Here is a 14,687-nt window from a genome sequence, read left to right on the forward strand (position 1 = left end):
TATCTTGTGCTTCTCATTCAAGATGAATGAGGAAATCATGTGGCTTGGGCCACGAGGCAGATTCAAGTCATCAAGAGGTGTTTCTGGGTTAGTGCACCAGATCTCAAAGAAGTCCAGCAACTGTTTTGGATCCAGCAGCAAATGAACAGAAGAATTCTTGGCTACAACAGCTTGCTCTTGCCTTCTTCTAAGGAATTTTGTGAGCTCATCTTCGTCAGCGAGCCCATGTTCATCAACCTGAGGCACAACGACCTTGCTCTTGGGACTTGGCCTAGTTCCACGGCCAGCAGTTGCTTTTTGCTTTAGCTTGGGTGATGAGGATATTGGTTACACACTAGCTAGGGCACTTGATGTAGCAATAGAGGCTGTTTGAAAGCCCTCAGTGTGCTGGCAAGATGCAAGCACGACCGGTCGTGAAGCTTTTGCTACTGTCATTGAGGAACTCGATGCAGGAGGAGGCACTGAAGATTTTGGAATCTTAGGAGCAGAAGACTTTGAAGCTTTGGGCTTGGCCACTGAGGGCACTGGATCAGATGGCTTTGACTTGTGTGCAGGCTTCTTTTGCCTAGCCTTCTTTGTAGCACTGCCACTACCACCTACACTGGCTTCAGCTGAAGCCTTTGTGGCCATGTTGAATTCTTCACCAACCTTCTTGGCTTGTTTTGCCAATTTGTCCTGATGCCTTTCATATTCCTTAGGTAATTCTTCACGCCTTTTGACACTGGTAGGATCAGTCTCTTGACCTTCAGCAAGAGGGGCCTCTTGCACGAGGCTTCACAGCAAAATTGATATGGAGCATCCTACGGGCATCACCATGTCAAGAGTCCGTTCGGCAAGTGGCACGTGCGACATCTACTTCACATACATTAAGGTTAATCATCTCCTTTTTACACGTGTTCACTTGACCCCTTCGAGAATGGTATACTACTTGACATCCCTCTCGTGTACATGCATAGGTATTGCCAGAGCATCATTGACGACGAGGATGAGTTCAAGTGCAAGAGAACATCTACACCATCGAAGAAGGGAGACAGAGGAGGAATAGGGCCCCCAAGACACGAAACACCGGAGGCCTCGGACCATCCCAGGTGCCAGACCTCCTATGCCCCGGGTGCCCGAACCACGGCGCCAAAGGGCGCGGCCCCTCTGTCCACGCCGGGTGCCCGCACCCCGACCACCGGGTACCCACACCCTCGGGTGCCTGCACCCCGACCACCGGGTGCCCGGCCCCCCTCCTAGGCGCCACCCCGGGTGCCCGACCCTCAACCCCGGGTGCCCGGTCTTCTACTCCCCGATGATCCCGGGTGCCCGGACCCCTCCGGCTGTGCCTTCGTGCACTTAGGGTCAAATGACCCTTGTACCCCCGTTTTCCTCTTATTTTTTCCCTAGCCTATATAAACTCTTCCCCTAGCTCATTAGAGAGGATAGAAAAGTTTTTGATAGACAAAGAGAGAGCTTTTCTCATCTTCCTCCTTTTGTAGATCTAGACCTCCTCTTGGGGAAGCTCCTCTTGGAGATCAAGCCCTCCTCTTGGAGAAGCTCCTATTGGAGATCAAGCCCTCCTCTTGGAGAAGGATCCCCATCATAGGATCATCAAGACCTCTTTCCTCATAGGATTGGGGTGAACTAGTTACCTCTTGTATCTTCTCGTGTTGGATTTGGACCTTTGTATCTCTTTGTGTGATTGGATCTAGCACATGTGTGATTGGATCAAGTCAATTTGAGTGTTCCTCTTGTTTCCCCCCTTTGTGTTCTTCTTGTTCTTGGGGGTTTCGTCTCCAATTCGTGAAAGATCTCCATCTAGGTTTCCACACTACAACATCTTGGTATCATGAGCCATGGTTTCTCCCGAAATTGGAGCCCCCTTCTTGTTCTCTAGCCTAATTTTGTTGTGTTTTCCCCAATTTCGAAAATTCCCCACCAAAAATAGCCCCAATTTTTTTTGTGATTTGTTGGTTTGATGAGGTTTTGTTGGATTTGATCCATGGATATGCTTGGTTTCATGTGGATCTAGCCTTCCCCTCATCCATCTCCACCTTTCCCTCCACGAAATCCACCAATTTCTTCCATTTTTCCACAGATTTCCGCCCATATCCGTGACCCCCCGGGCACCCGGACCTCAAACCCCGGGCACCCGGACCTCAAACCCCGGGCACCCGGACCCCCCGGGCAAGTTCCGCCCAACCCCGCTGACCACCCCGGGCGCCCGCACCCCTTACCCCCGGGCACCCGGACCCCCGGCCCACTTTTTCCACCCAACCCCGCTGTCCACCCCGGGTGCCCGCACCGCCGACCCCCGGGCACCCGCACCCCCTAGTTTCAGCCCTCTTCCAAACACTGTTTCAGCCATAACTTTCACTCCCGAAGTCTGATTTTGACGTTCTTTAGCTCGTTGAGTGGCTATTGACATCCCCCATCCATCTAGATAGGTTCCAACATCATTTCACTCCATCAAAATTTTGGCATTTTGGCATCTTTGCCTAGGCCATCCACCATATCGTCCGCAAAACCACCATCGCTTTCTGCAACCTAATCCATTTTGATCCTTATAGCATTTGTGGTTGCTTGAGTGGTGACTTTAGTCTCCTAAGGTGTTTCGGCTACTTAGGGACGGTTGCTTTGTCATCAACCACCACCACCACTTGCGCATTGCTATCTCTGGAACCACCAACGCATTCCGCTACCATCATTTGACATTTTCCTTTGAGATTTTGAGTTTGCGGTTTTTCCATTTCCTAGGATGTTTCGGCTAACTAGGAACGGTTCGACATCGATAACGCCGCCGCTCAACTTCGACAAGGATTCGACATCGACCACCTTCACCAATTTGATACCCTAACCGTAAGCAAGAACGGTAACCTCTATATCATCTTGGTATCGTGGTATCCCATCGTTGTATATTCCCCTTGCCATTACATTGTTAACCCCTTAGCCGATTTTGCGTCACTTGCCTATCGAGACTAGCCATTGAGTATTGCCGGCAATGTTACTTGTGCACATAGTGATCATCGATCTACACCTTCCATTGCGTACATACAATATCATATTGGTATCATCTTGGTATCATAGTACCATCCCTTGTGTCACAAGATTGTTCCCGCATGTACACAATAGCTATCTTGGTTTGTGCATTTCACATAAGTGGCCATACAAAAAAAGAGAATAAGCTTTTAAGCAAAATGAGAGCAAATAAGCTTATAAGCAAGAGCCATAGCATCGCCACATTGCATACCATACTACCATATTGATTATCTTGGATCATCGTATGCGAAACACCAGAACATCATACATATAGAGCATACTTGGGATAGAAAGTTGATACATTTTGCATCTTATAGGTTGTGCACAAGTGTCATATCCAGCTATTGAGCAATCGTGTTAGCGTCTCTCTAGAGTTGTGCAACACGAGCGTTTTCCGTGGATTCCACATTTTGTGCTCATTCCTTGGTTGCACGACCCCATTTATCTATCCGTGTGTGTGTGTTTCCGTGTTCCACCCATTGCTATTGGTCTACTTGTTTCACTTGCGAATTTGTGAATCTTTTCCAACATTATTGACTCTTGCTAACATTTTGCATCAAATTTTTGTGCCACTATCCTCACCAAGCTCCACCATCAGCCTTACTTGTGTAGGTGTGAGAATTGAGAAGATCCGGTACCAATTGTGCTATTTCGTTGTTACATTATTGAGTGATCATTAATCCATCTTCAACATTGGAAAGGTACACTTGGTCTAGTTCTTTCCTTTCTTCCACTCACATGTGCTCGAGTCTTGTGATGGATAGGCAAAGCATTTCATGTCCGGTCTTCCACGACAACGACGGCGCGAACAACTACATCACCAAAACTTGACTCTTCATACTAGAACGAGCAATGCACGGCATTGAGCGACTCACCGTCGACATTCACCAAAGCGAAGCAAGGAAAAGGGACTACATCGACACCAAGTTGGACGAACAAATGGAACAAGTACGATACATGGTGGCCAAATACAAGTCTTATCCCCCTTCATCATCTTCGGAGCGGTCACAAGATGCAAGTACCACGCGACACTGTCAAGAAAACCTTCATGAGCACAAAAGAGGACCGAGAGACGAGCACCACCACGAGCAAGCTACGGCTACCACCACCACTTCGGCATCTTAGCCAAGTGTTATCAAGGCATCTTCACCTTTGGACGTACGGCATCTTCGCCTACTTCCCATGAGTTCGCCTACATCGACATCTTCAACAACAAGGCGACCTCCTACAAGCGAGGGCGACTCTTCCATCTTCGGAAGCCCCTCAAGGAAAATGGCCGAGCATGGGAAATTCCCTTCGGTCATGGAAAAGAGCTACGAGGTGCCACATTATATGGGCCTCATACAAGACGGCGACAAGATGGTCGAGCAAGGGCCATCCCCTTCGACCATGGAGGTGAACACGAACCTCTTCAACAACATGAAGGCGGCATCCCAATGGGACGCATACTCCGAGTCAAGCTATAAGACCGCTCATGAGACTTTCTCTTTGGTCTCGGAGGAGAGTGATGACATATGCCAACATATTGAGAGTGAGAGTGCCTTCACCACTAGCCCCATATATGACGAGTTGCCCCAATTCCCATGTGAGGAGAGCCACCACCACCACCACTTGAGTGATTTGAGTGACTCCACCATATGTGACATTGAGTGCACCTACCTTAAGGGAGTGAGTGAGCCACCACCAGATAGAGAGTGAGGTAGTTGATAGGGCATGTGAGGCCATTTCGATTTCTAACAACTTAACCTCCACCTCTATTGTGTCTTCTCATTTGGTCCTAGGTCCCATATATGATGACGCGTCGATCCTCGACGACTTCGTCCTTCCTTTGGACATGACGATGGCCATGGTGGACTATGATGCACCCCCACATGGTTCCATCAAGATGAAGATGACCACCATTTGGTCTTTGCCACCTCACCTACACCACATGAGTGGATTGAGAAAGGTAAAATAGGTGAAGGTGATGCTCTAGCCCACTAGTCGACATTCTTGACATTGATTGCTTGCATGATGTTGATCCACCTATTTCCATGCTTCATGCTAGTGCAACTTCCTCATGTCATGACTTACCAATTTATGATGAATATGATGATGAGTATGTTGAGTTGCCTAGTTGTGATGCTCCTCTCCATAGGATATCATGTGAAAACTCTATTAGTCACATTATGTTTCACAATCCATTAAACTTGTCATATGCTATGAGTGAGATCTCCCATATTGCATCATTCCAATCTCAACATAGTAACTATGCATGCCCCATTCAAATAAATCCCATTTGCACTTATGGCATAGATGACGAGGTCATGGTTATTGGTATGTGTTTCTCTTGTAATGATATTGCTATGCTACCTTTGCAAATTTTGTGCAATTCATCTCATATGCCATGCCATGAAAATTATTGCGCATCGCTTGATTCCATTCCTTGTGTGCATCATATGCATACCATTCATAACAATGCTCTAGATATTACTAGTGATGCTTTACACAATTTGAATCTCCATTATGCTATACATAATAACAAACCTTTCATGATGGATGACATGTTTTTATATCATGCATATCATTTATTTGAGCATTGGATATTTCGTCCTAACCAACACATGCACGTATGCATCATAATGGATGGTGTGTACATCTATCACACACACACAATTTTTCCTTTGTATTTGTTTTGTGTAGGTACCCATGAATACTTGTCAACCTCGCAATCCCACAAGTTGATAAAATGAGCTCTAGAGAGCAATGATGACTTGGGATCCCATGGATTGTCTTTCCCATTGCTCTCTTCGCGCAAAGCCCACGCGCATTTCTTCTACATGACCCTCACTTGGTTATGGGTTATTGTCCATTACATATTATATGCCCATCTTGCCATGTTCACTTTGCATGACATGGTTATTCATATGCCTTTACCATGCATTTGTGACCCATGCTTTGCATTACACATGATGATTAATTCTACTACTTGTATTTGTATTTGCAAGCTTGCTAGAGATATTGCTTGTTATTGCCATGTTTGCTTTGTGCCCAATGCCTATGATGATACTTTGATCTTGCTTAGTGCTCGTGCTTGCGATATGCCATGTGCATTACCTAGGCCTACTATTTTCACACATGACATGATTGCCATGATTACCTATAGTATGTTGCATCTTTGCACTACTAGCTTGCATGACTTGATTACCTCGCACATGATGAACAATTGCTCTTTCTATTGTGTTGAGTGCCACTCTATATTCACTACACCCCATGCACGTTACGCTTGGATTGTCTTGCACTTTAGACCACTGTTCAAGATATCTTCTGATATTCTGATAAATCGGCCGATTTATCGCTTACCATTGTCTGACCGAGAAGATAAATCGGCCGATAAATCAGCCGATATGGCGATAAATTGGCCGATATGCCAATATACTGGCCGATTTACCCCTTATCATGGGTCGATCGATAAGTTCCCGATAAGCGATATCCCCAACATTGCTTTAGACACATCGTTTATTTTGGTGTTGTGAATGCTTCATATGCACACCATAGACCATTTTTTGAGCGTCTTATGCATGCTTGCTATGAGCTTGAGGTAGATGCTTATTCTCTTGACACACATATTTGCATCGCTACCTCACATTTACATGCTTGTTTCCATGATGTCCTTGATTTCGCCCAATTTATGTGCTTTCATGCCATGTCACAATCATTTGTTACACCATATGCTATGCATGATGACGACACTTGTTCGGTGAATCACCACTTTAATGCTTGGTTTTGCACTAATGCTAACCACATTTGTTTTTCAAGTGTTTGTTGTTCATGCTCCTTTTGAAGGAATCAATAGATGGTGCGACACTGGAGAGTTCCCATTTCGAGTTTGAAGACAATGAGTACTTGGTGAACGTTCACTCCTACAAGGCGACGCCATCCCTTTCCCATGGTGATTTGGTTTTTGATCCGAGGTCAGATATTTCCCAAGGGGGAGGGGATGATACGGAGCATCCTATGGACATCACCATGTCAAGAGTCTGTTCGGCAAGTGGCACGTGCGACATCTACTTCACATACATAAAGGTGACTCATCTCCTTTACACGTGTTCACTTGACCCCTTCGAGAATGGTATACTACTTGACATCCCTCTCATGCACATGCATAGGTATTGCCGGAGATTCATTGACGACAAGGAGTTCAAGTGCAAGAGAACACCTACACCATCAAACAAGGGAGACGGAGGAGGAAGAGGGCCCCAAGACACGAAACACCAGAGGCCTCGAACCATCCCGGGTGCCCGAACCACGATGCCAAAGGGCGCGGTCCCTCTGTCCACCCCGGGTGCCTGCACCCCAACCACCAGGTACCCGCACCCCCTGGTGCTCACACCTCGACTACCGGGTGCCCGGCCCCCTCCCAGGCGCCACCCCGGTTGCCCGACCCTCAACCCCGGGTGCCCGGTCATCTACTCCCCGATGACCCCGGGTGCCCGGACCTCTCCGGCTGTGCTTGAATGCACTTAGGGTCAAATGACCCTTGTACCCCCGTTTTCCTCTTATTTCATCCCTAGCCTATATAAACTCTTCCCCTAGCTCATTAGAGAGGATAGAAAGGTATTTGATAGACAAAGAGAGAGCTTTGCTCATATTCCTCCTTTTGGAGATCTAGACCTCCTCTTGGAGAAGCTCCTCTTGGAGATCAAGCCCTCCTTTTGGAGAAGCTCCTATTGGAGATCAAGCCCTCCTCTTGGAGAAGGATCCCCATCATAGGATCATCAAGACCTCTTTCCTCATAGGATTGGGATGAACTAGTTACCTCTTGTATCTTCTGATTGGATATAGCACATGTGTGATTGGATCAAGTCAATTTGAGTGTTCCTCTTGTTTCCCCCCTTTGTGTTCTTCTTGTTCTTGAGGATTTCCCCTCCAATTCGTGAAAGATCTCCATCTAGGGTTCCACCCTACAACAAAAATCCTTCATATATTTTGGAGTGACATATTTGTAAGCTCTCCACTAATAAGTCCAATATCTCTTGATTTTCTGCATGCGAGTTTTTCACTGTTCTTTTGTTTCTTCGCCACCATGAACATTCTTGTCAAGCGTGTTGTGCCCTAATTCATCAGGGATCTCAAAAGCTGTTTGTTCTTCCTTTCTCTTGCCGCCTTTCCGTGGCTTCTTTTCATCAGCCATTTTCTTCAACTGAGGGTTTTGAACTTGTGAGGACTCTGATGAAGTTTGAAGTTTTTTCTCAAGCTGTCCTGCAAATGAATTAAGTTGATGAGAACCTAGAGATTCGTCGACAGACATTGTACCTGTGAACAGAGTATAATTGCGAGGAAATAGGGAAGAGTCACATGCGTTCTCAGAGGTTTTCAAAAGAAACCAGTTGAGGAAATTGACCCTTATCGTCGTGAAGAATTTCATCAACTGTTCTTGACTTTGATTCCAGAGTTGTACAGATTGAAGCAATTTGCACAATTGAGGAATCTAGATGTTAAGCATAACAATGATGAAATACACAAGACTGGCCAAAGGAAGTGCTGAAGAATTGAAAGAGTGGTAAAAACATCACTTGAAATTTTTTGAGTAGAGTGAAGATCAAGGCGGGGCAGTAAATAAGCATTTAATTTACCTCAGAGATGAACTTGATGAACTGGATGACGAGGTGATGGAAATCATCAGCTCAGATCTCACATGCCCTAACTCAGCGATGAAAGACATCTACGGCGGCGGCGCAGGTGAAGAAATCCGCGTCCGGCGTGAGTATGTTGACAAAGAAGTCAAGGTAATGAAGCTCTTCTTCTCCAGCGGCGATGAGATCTAGTGGCGGTGCTAGGGTTTGAGAACTGATGGCAAAGGGAGCGAGGGGACGAAGTGAACTATCGTTGACAGGGTCAAGGCTATTCATAGCCGTAGTGAAAACTAAAGAGTCCGAAATTTTTGGACGGATAAGCCCTTGACCATTCACATCTCGGTGACACATGTCACACATGCATTTTTCACACTTATCCATGCATGTGAAGCGCGGGATGAGTTATTGTGGCAACCGCCAGAAAAACTTTGAGAATTTTTAAAATATGTTCGCAATTTTTTCAGCTGTCAAGGACATAGTGAAGACTTTGAACAGTGTCAAGTAGTACGCATATGAAGAATTTGTGAACAGAGTGGTTGAGCTTAGCATAGAGGGGAGCGGGTCCGATCACGTCCACATTGATGAAGAAATCGAACTGAAGAATTAGCAATATGTGGATGCTGTTGAGGACATGAAAGGCAGTGAAGAATAACCTCAAATGAAGAATTTGAAAAGTTTGACGAAATTGCAAATGATGCAAAACTCAAATTTGAAGAATGTCACAGAGAGGTGTGGCATTACCCACCGTATAAGAACTTTGATGACTTTAGACACCGCGTACAATTGTCGTAGGGTTCTGAGAGTCAAGTTCTTCATTAATTTCTTCACACTTAGAGGGTTAGTCTTCATTGATTGAAGAAAAACGTTACTTCGCATGTTGTGTATCAAAGTCATCAAAAATGCATAAGCGTTAGGATGTGTGTCCGCTTCAGAGGACATTCGAAGATTCTAGGATGTTTAGCTCACATCGCAACTTGCAGAACCTCTTTTCATCCAAGGGCTTAGTGAAGATATCGGCAAGCTGGTCTTCAATCTTCATGTGGTCGATGACGATGTCTCCCTTCAGCAAATGATCATGAAGAAAATGGTGATGAATCTGAATATGTTTCGTCTTGCAATGTTGCACTGGGTTGTGGGCGATCTTGATAGCACTCTCGTTGTCGCAAAAGAGAGGGACTTTCTTCCCGTTGATGCCATAGTCCTTGAGGGTTTGCTTCATCCATACCAACTGGGAGCACCAGGCACTAGCGGCAATGTATCCAGCCTTAGTTGTGGAGAGGGCCACACTAGTATGCTACTTTGAGGACCAACAACAGACAAGAGATCGTCCAATGAAATGGCATGTGCCTAATGTAGACTTGCGTTCCAGACAATCTCCAGCATAATCAGAATCAGAAAATCCAGCTAGATCAAAAGATGAGCCCTTGGGATACCATAATCCAACCGTTGGTGTGTGAGCGAAATATCGAAGAATTTGTTTCACAGCCTGGTGGTGATGAGGACATCAATACCATTGTTACACCCACAACCCCTGCTACTATACATACTGGACCAATTACTAGAGCTCGCGCGCGCCAATTAAATTAGCAGGTACTTTCCTTTCCAGGTCATGATTCTAATGTTCATGATAATATGATGCTGCCTAAATTGGATACATTTGTTTTGCTTACAAATGAAGGGCCTAGCTTGGGGAAGAAGGATGAACATTGGAGCAAGACCAAGCATGGAGATGATGGCATGTGCAAGGGGAACAAGAATGGAGTTTCAAATGATGATTTTAGGACTTTGAGCCACCCTAATGAGTGCATGAAGGCTTGGACAAAATATACAAGACACCACTTCACAAATATCATCCAGAGGCTATTATAGGTGCTGCATCACCTTATTATTGGGCTAGGCCCATGTAATTTCATAATACTTAAGTTTAGGCTGTTTTTAGAGTCCGTATGTGTGGGGAAACAAAGTTAGGGTTGGTTTCGGACCCCTCCTACAAGGGGTCACGAAATTCCCCCTACTCCTCCATATATACAACCCTTAGGGCGTCGTTTAGACTTTGGGGGGTTTTGTTTAGATTAAAGTTCACCATAACTGCAACTTTGCGTACTTCGTATGTTTTCAACGACCAGACCAAGGCGTCATAGAACCCCACTTTCATCAATAAAGCTTTCCTCTTATATTCGCGATATCCAAATTGCAATCTCAGTTTCTTGCTTGTTCTTTATTTGCTCGCAGGAAATAGTCCCTTGTGGTCAGGTTGATCGTGCTCCCGCGTGGTCAATAACCCTCGGAAGTTGGTTTAGCGATTGCTAAGGCGCGACGTATCGCACATTCATAGTCGGATCGTCAATGTCTACTCCCACTGAAAACGATATTTACCTTCTCATTGAAAGATGGGACACCTTTGCCTCTATCAAGTGGTATCAGATTTGTAGGTTGCTCGGTGAGATTTTACAGTTTTTCATAGTTTAGATCAAGTGTGTTCTTCATACCTAAAATCCACGAAAAAGCCACAAAAAGTTAGGTTCATCATATCCGAACCAGTCTGAGCCTTTGCATAATCTTTTTAGTGTTTTGCTTTGTTGAATTTGCGGCTGCATCGTCGTGTCAAGTTGCTGGTCTTAGCGTCTAGTTCTTTAGAGTTTCGAGTTCTGCCAGTCGTTGTCACGCTGCCACCATATCATCATCATCGCCTCTGCCATATACCACCATCTCTTATCCGGTACTTCTGTGAGTCCATATACCACCACCAATCCGAGTCCATATACTACCACGGATCCGAGTCCATATACCACCACCGATCTGAGTCCATATACCACCACCGCTCTGAGTCCATATACCACCACCAATCCGAGTTCATTTCATATTAGGTTTGTTTTCAGATCCATCTATTTTTATTTTCGTGTTTCCTTGTGTGAGTAGGTTTAAAAAAAAGAGTCTAGAGACCCCCGGGCAGGTTTTAGGCTAATATTTTAGCAGGTGAAAGTATTTTTCCCTATCGTGTTTTTAGACTTCTCTGAGTCTTTTGAGACACATGCCATCATAGTGATTTTTTATCGCACTTTTTGGTCGTCGTTGCTCTGTTTTCCCAAAAAATACTAAAAAAATTCCGTGCCTATCCTGTTATTTTGACCTGGGAAGAGTTTTGAGACACTCGCCATTATAGTGATTTTCGACAAAAGAAAAGAGCGCCAATTTTTTTTCAGAGTGTGCTTTTCCCTTGTTTACGTGTCGCGCCGTCATTTTGTTTGTGTTCTAGGCCCGCGTCTCTAGCACGGTCTAGACTAGGACCAGCACAGTACCGTCGTTGAGTGTGTATTCAACTGTGCATTTCCAAATTGATTATTGTTGACCTTTTTGCTACCATTTTATAAGCTATCCTAGCTTCACATACATCTACGTCGTGCATTTCACTCTCCCTGTTAATCGCTCTATCCAAGCTTTGAGAGTTTTGCTGATCACCGCCTGCTGCTGGGTAAGAACTGGTAAGAATTTGAGATTTGCTTGATGGATTTGTGACACCCACACCACCACCACTTTCTAGTAGTCTATAGGATCATATTCTTGTGTGTTTCTATTGCTGCTAACCATGGCAGGACCACAAGCCGACGAGATTGACTGGGATAACATGACAAAGAAGGAGCTTCATGATAAGTTTCAGCAAATGTTGGGTCAATAGGTGGAAGACGTGATGGCCATCTTTGGAAAGACACTGGAGAGGATTGATGGCATTGAGAAGAAAATTGACACCAAGTTCGATGAAGTACTCGCGCGTCTTCTACGACCACCAGCTGCCTCTGTTACACCGCTGCAACAACATCAACAACCACCTCCACGTCGCGATCCAACTGGACGAGCACAACGTGTTCCTTTTGAGCCAGGACAAACTTCTGGTGCCGCTGTCTCACACCCAATATGCGAACCTATCCGAGAGGACTCGAAGGTACCACCAAGGATAGAGCCGCATATTGGTAACGCTTTTGCAAGGTGGATATCATTACATCGTACCATTACATAATGGTTGGGGATACATACAAAGGCACAAACGCCCCAAGAATACATCAACATCATACATGATAGCAACATCCGGCTACGGATGAAAGACAAACAGAAACTCAAACGACATCCACCCTGCTAGCCCAGGCTGCCGACCAGGAACCTAACCCAAGATCGACGAAGAAGAAGAACTCCAACACAAATAAACATTGCTCTCACGTCATGATCATCGCATAAACTGTACCTGCAACTGTTGTTGTTGTAATCTGTGAGCCACGAGGACTCAGCAATCCCATTACCATGGGTATCAAGACTAGCAAAGCTTAATGGGTAAGGAAGGGGTAAAGTGGTGAGGTTGGAGCAACGACTAAGCATGTATGGTGGCTAACATACGCAAATGAGAGCGAGAAGAGAAGCAACACAAACGGTCGTAAGCTAGAAGTGATCAAGAAGTGATCCTGAAACTACTTACGCACAAGCATAACACAAGACCGTGTCCACTTCCCGGACTCCGCCTAAAAGAGACCATCACGGCTACACACGCGGTTGATGTATTTTAATTAAGTTAAGTGTCAAGTTCTCTACAACCGGACATTAACAAATTCCCATCTGCCACATAACCACGGGCACGGCTCTCAAAAATTTATACCCTGCAGGGGTGTCCCAACATAGACCATCACAAGCTCTCACGGTCAACGAAGGATATTCCTTCCCCCGGGAAGACCCGATCAGTCTCGGAATCCCGGTTACAAGACATTTCGACAATGGTAAAAGAAGACCAGCAAAGCCGCCCGATGTGCCGACAATCCAGATAGGAGCTGCACATATCTCGTTCTCAGGGCAACACCGGATGAGACATCCTACGAGTAAAACCATCCCTCAAGTTTCCCCGAGGTGGCCCCGCAGTCTACTCAGTTCGGACCAACACTTAGAGAAGCACTGGCCCGGGGGGATTAAAATAAAGATGACCCTCGGGAACGCGACTCCCAAGAGAAAAGTATAGGTGGTGGTGAGGCAAATGGTAAAACCAAGGTTGGGCCTTGCTGGAGGAGTTTTATTCAAAGCGAACTGTCAAGGGGTTCCCATAACACCCAACCATGTAAGGAACGCAAAATCAAGGAACATAACACCGGTATGATGGAAACTAGGGCGGCAAGAGTGGAACAAAACACCAGGCATAAGGCCGAGCCTTCCATCCTTTACCAAGTATATAGATGCATTAATTAGAATAATATATATTGTGATATCCCAACATAAACATGTTCCAACGTGGAGCAATCTTCAACTTCACCTGCAACTAACAACGCTATAAGAGGGGCTGAGCAAAAGTGGTAACATAGCCAAACAACGGTTTGCTAGGAAGGGTGAAAAAGGTTAGAGGCTATCATGCCAATTTGGGTGGCTTGATAAACAAGTGGTAGGTACCGCGACATAGCGATAGCATCGAGACAACTAGCATAGCAATGATAGTAATGAGATCCAAGGTGACGGTCATCTTGCCTGAAATCCCGCTAGGAAGAAGAACAGGTCCATGAAGAAGATGAAGCCACGAAGACGAACCAAGCGTAGATGAACGAATCGTCACCGATCGCAACGAAACAGGAACTAACGAGAAGGAGCACAACCGGAAAGAAGCAAACAACATGGTAAACACACAACACATAAACATGACATGATGCTCAACCAATTATCATGCATGACAAGACTATTTGATGCTACTCATGGCAAGAGAAAATGCATACAAGAGCAACACATCAAAGCAAGTTTAAATGAGGCCGGAAACAACATATACCAATTCCGGTAAGTCCTCATATGAAAATTTCAAAATTGGTCCAGATCTGATTAGAACACAATGTTGAAGTTGTTAAACATCAATTTAAAATGCATCAAGATGATCTACACGGTTTTCTAGTCAAGTTACATATAAAGTTTGTTTAATTCGGAGCTACGACCTAGACGATATGAGCAAAACAAGTTAAACATGGCATTGATGCAAAATGCATACAAACATCAAGCACACACTCCAAAACATGGATGCAACAAGGTAACATGAAGCTA

This window comes from Triticum aestivum, chromosome 4D (genome assembly GCF_018294505.1).
Source record: "Triticum aestivum cultivar Chinese Spring chromosome 4D, IWGSC CS RefSeq v2.1, whole genome shotgun sequence".
Lineage (NCBI taxonomy): Eukaryota > Viridiplantae > Streptophyta > Magnoliopsida > Poales > Poaceae > Triticum > Triticum aestivum.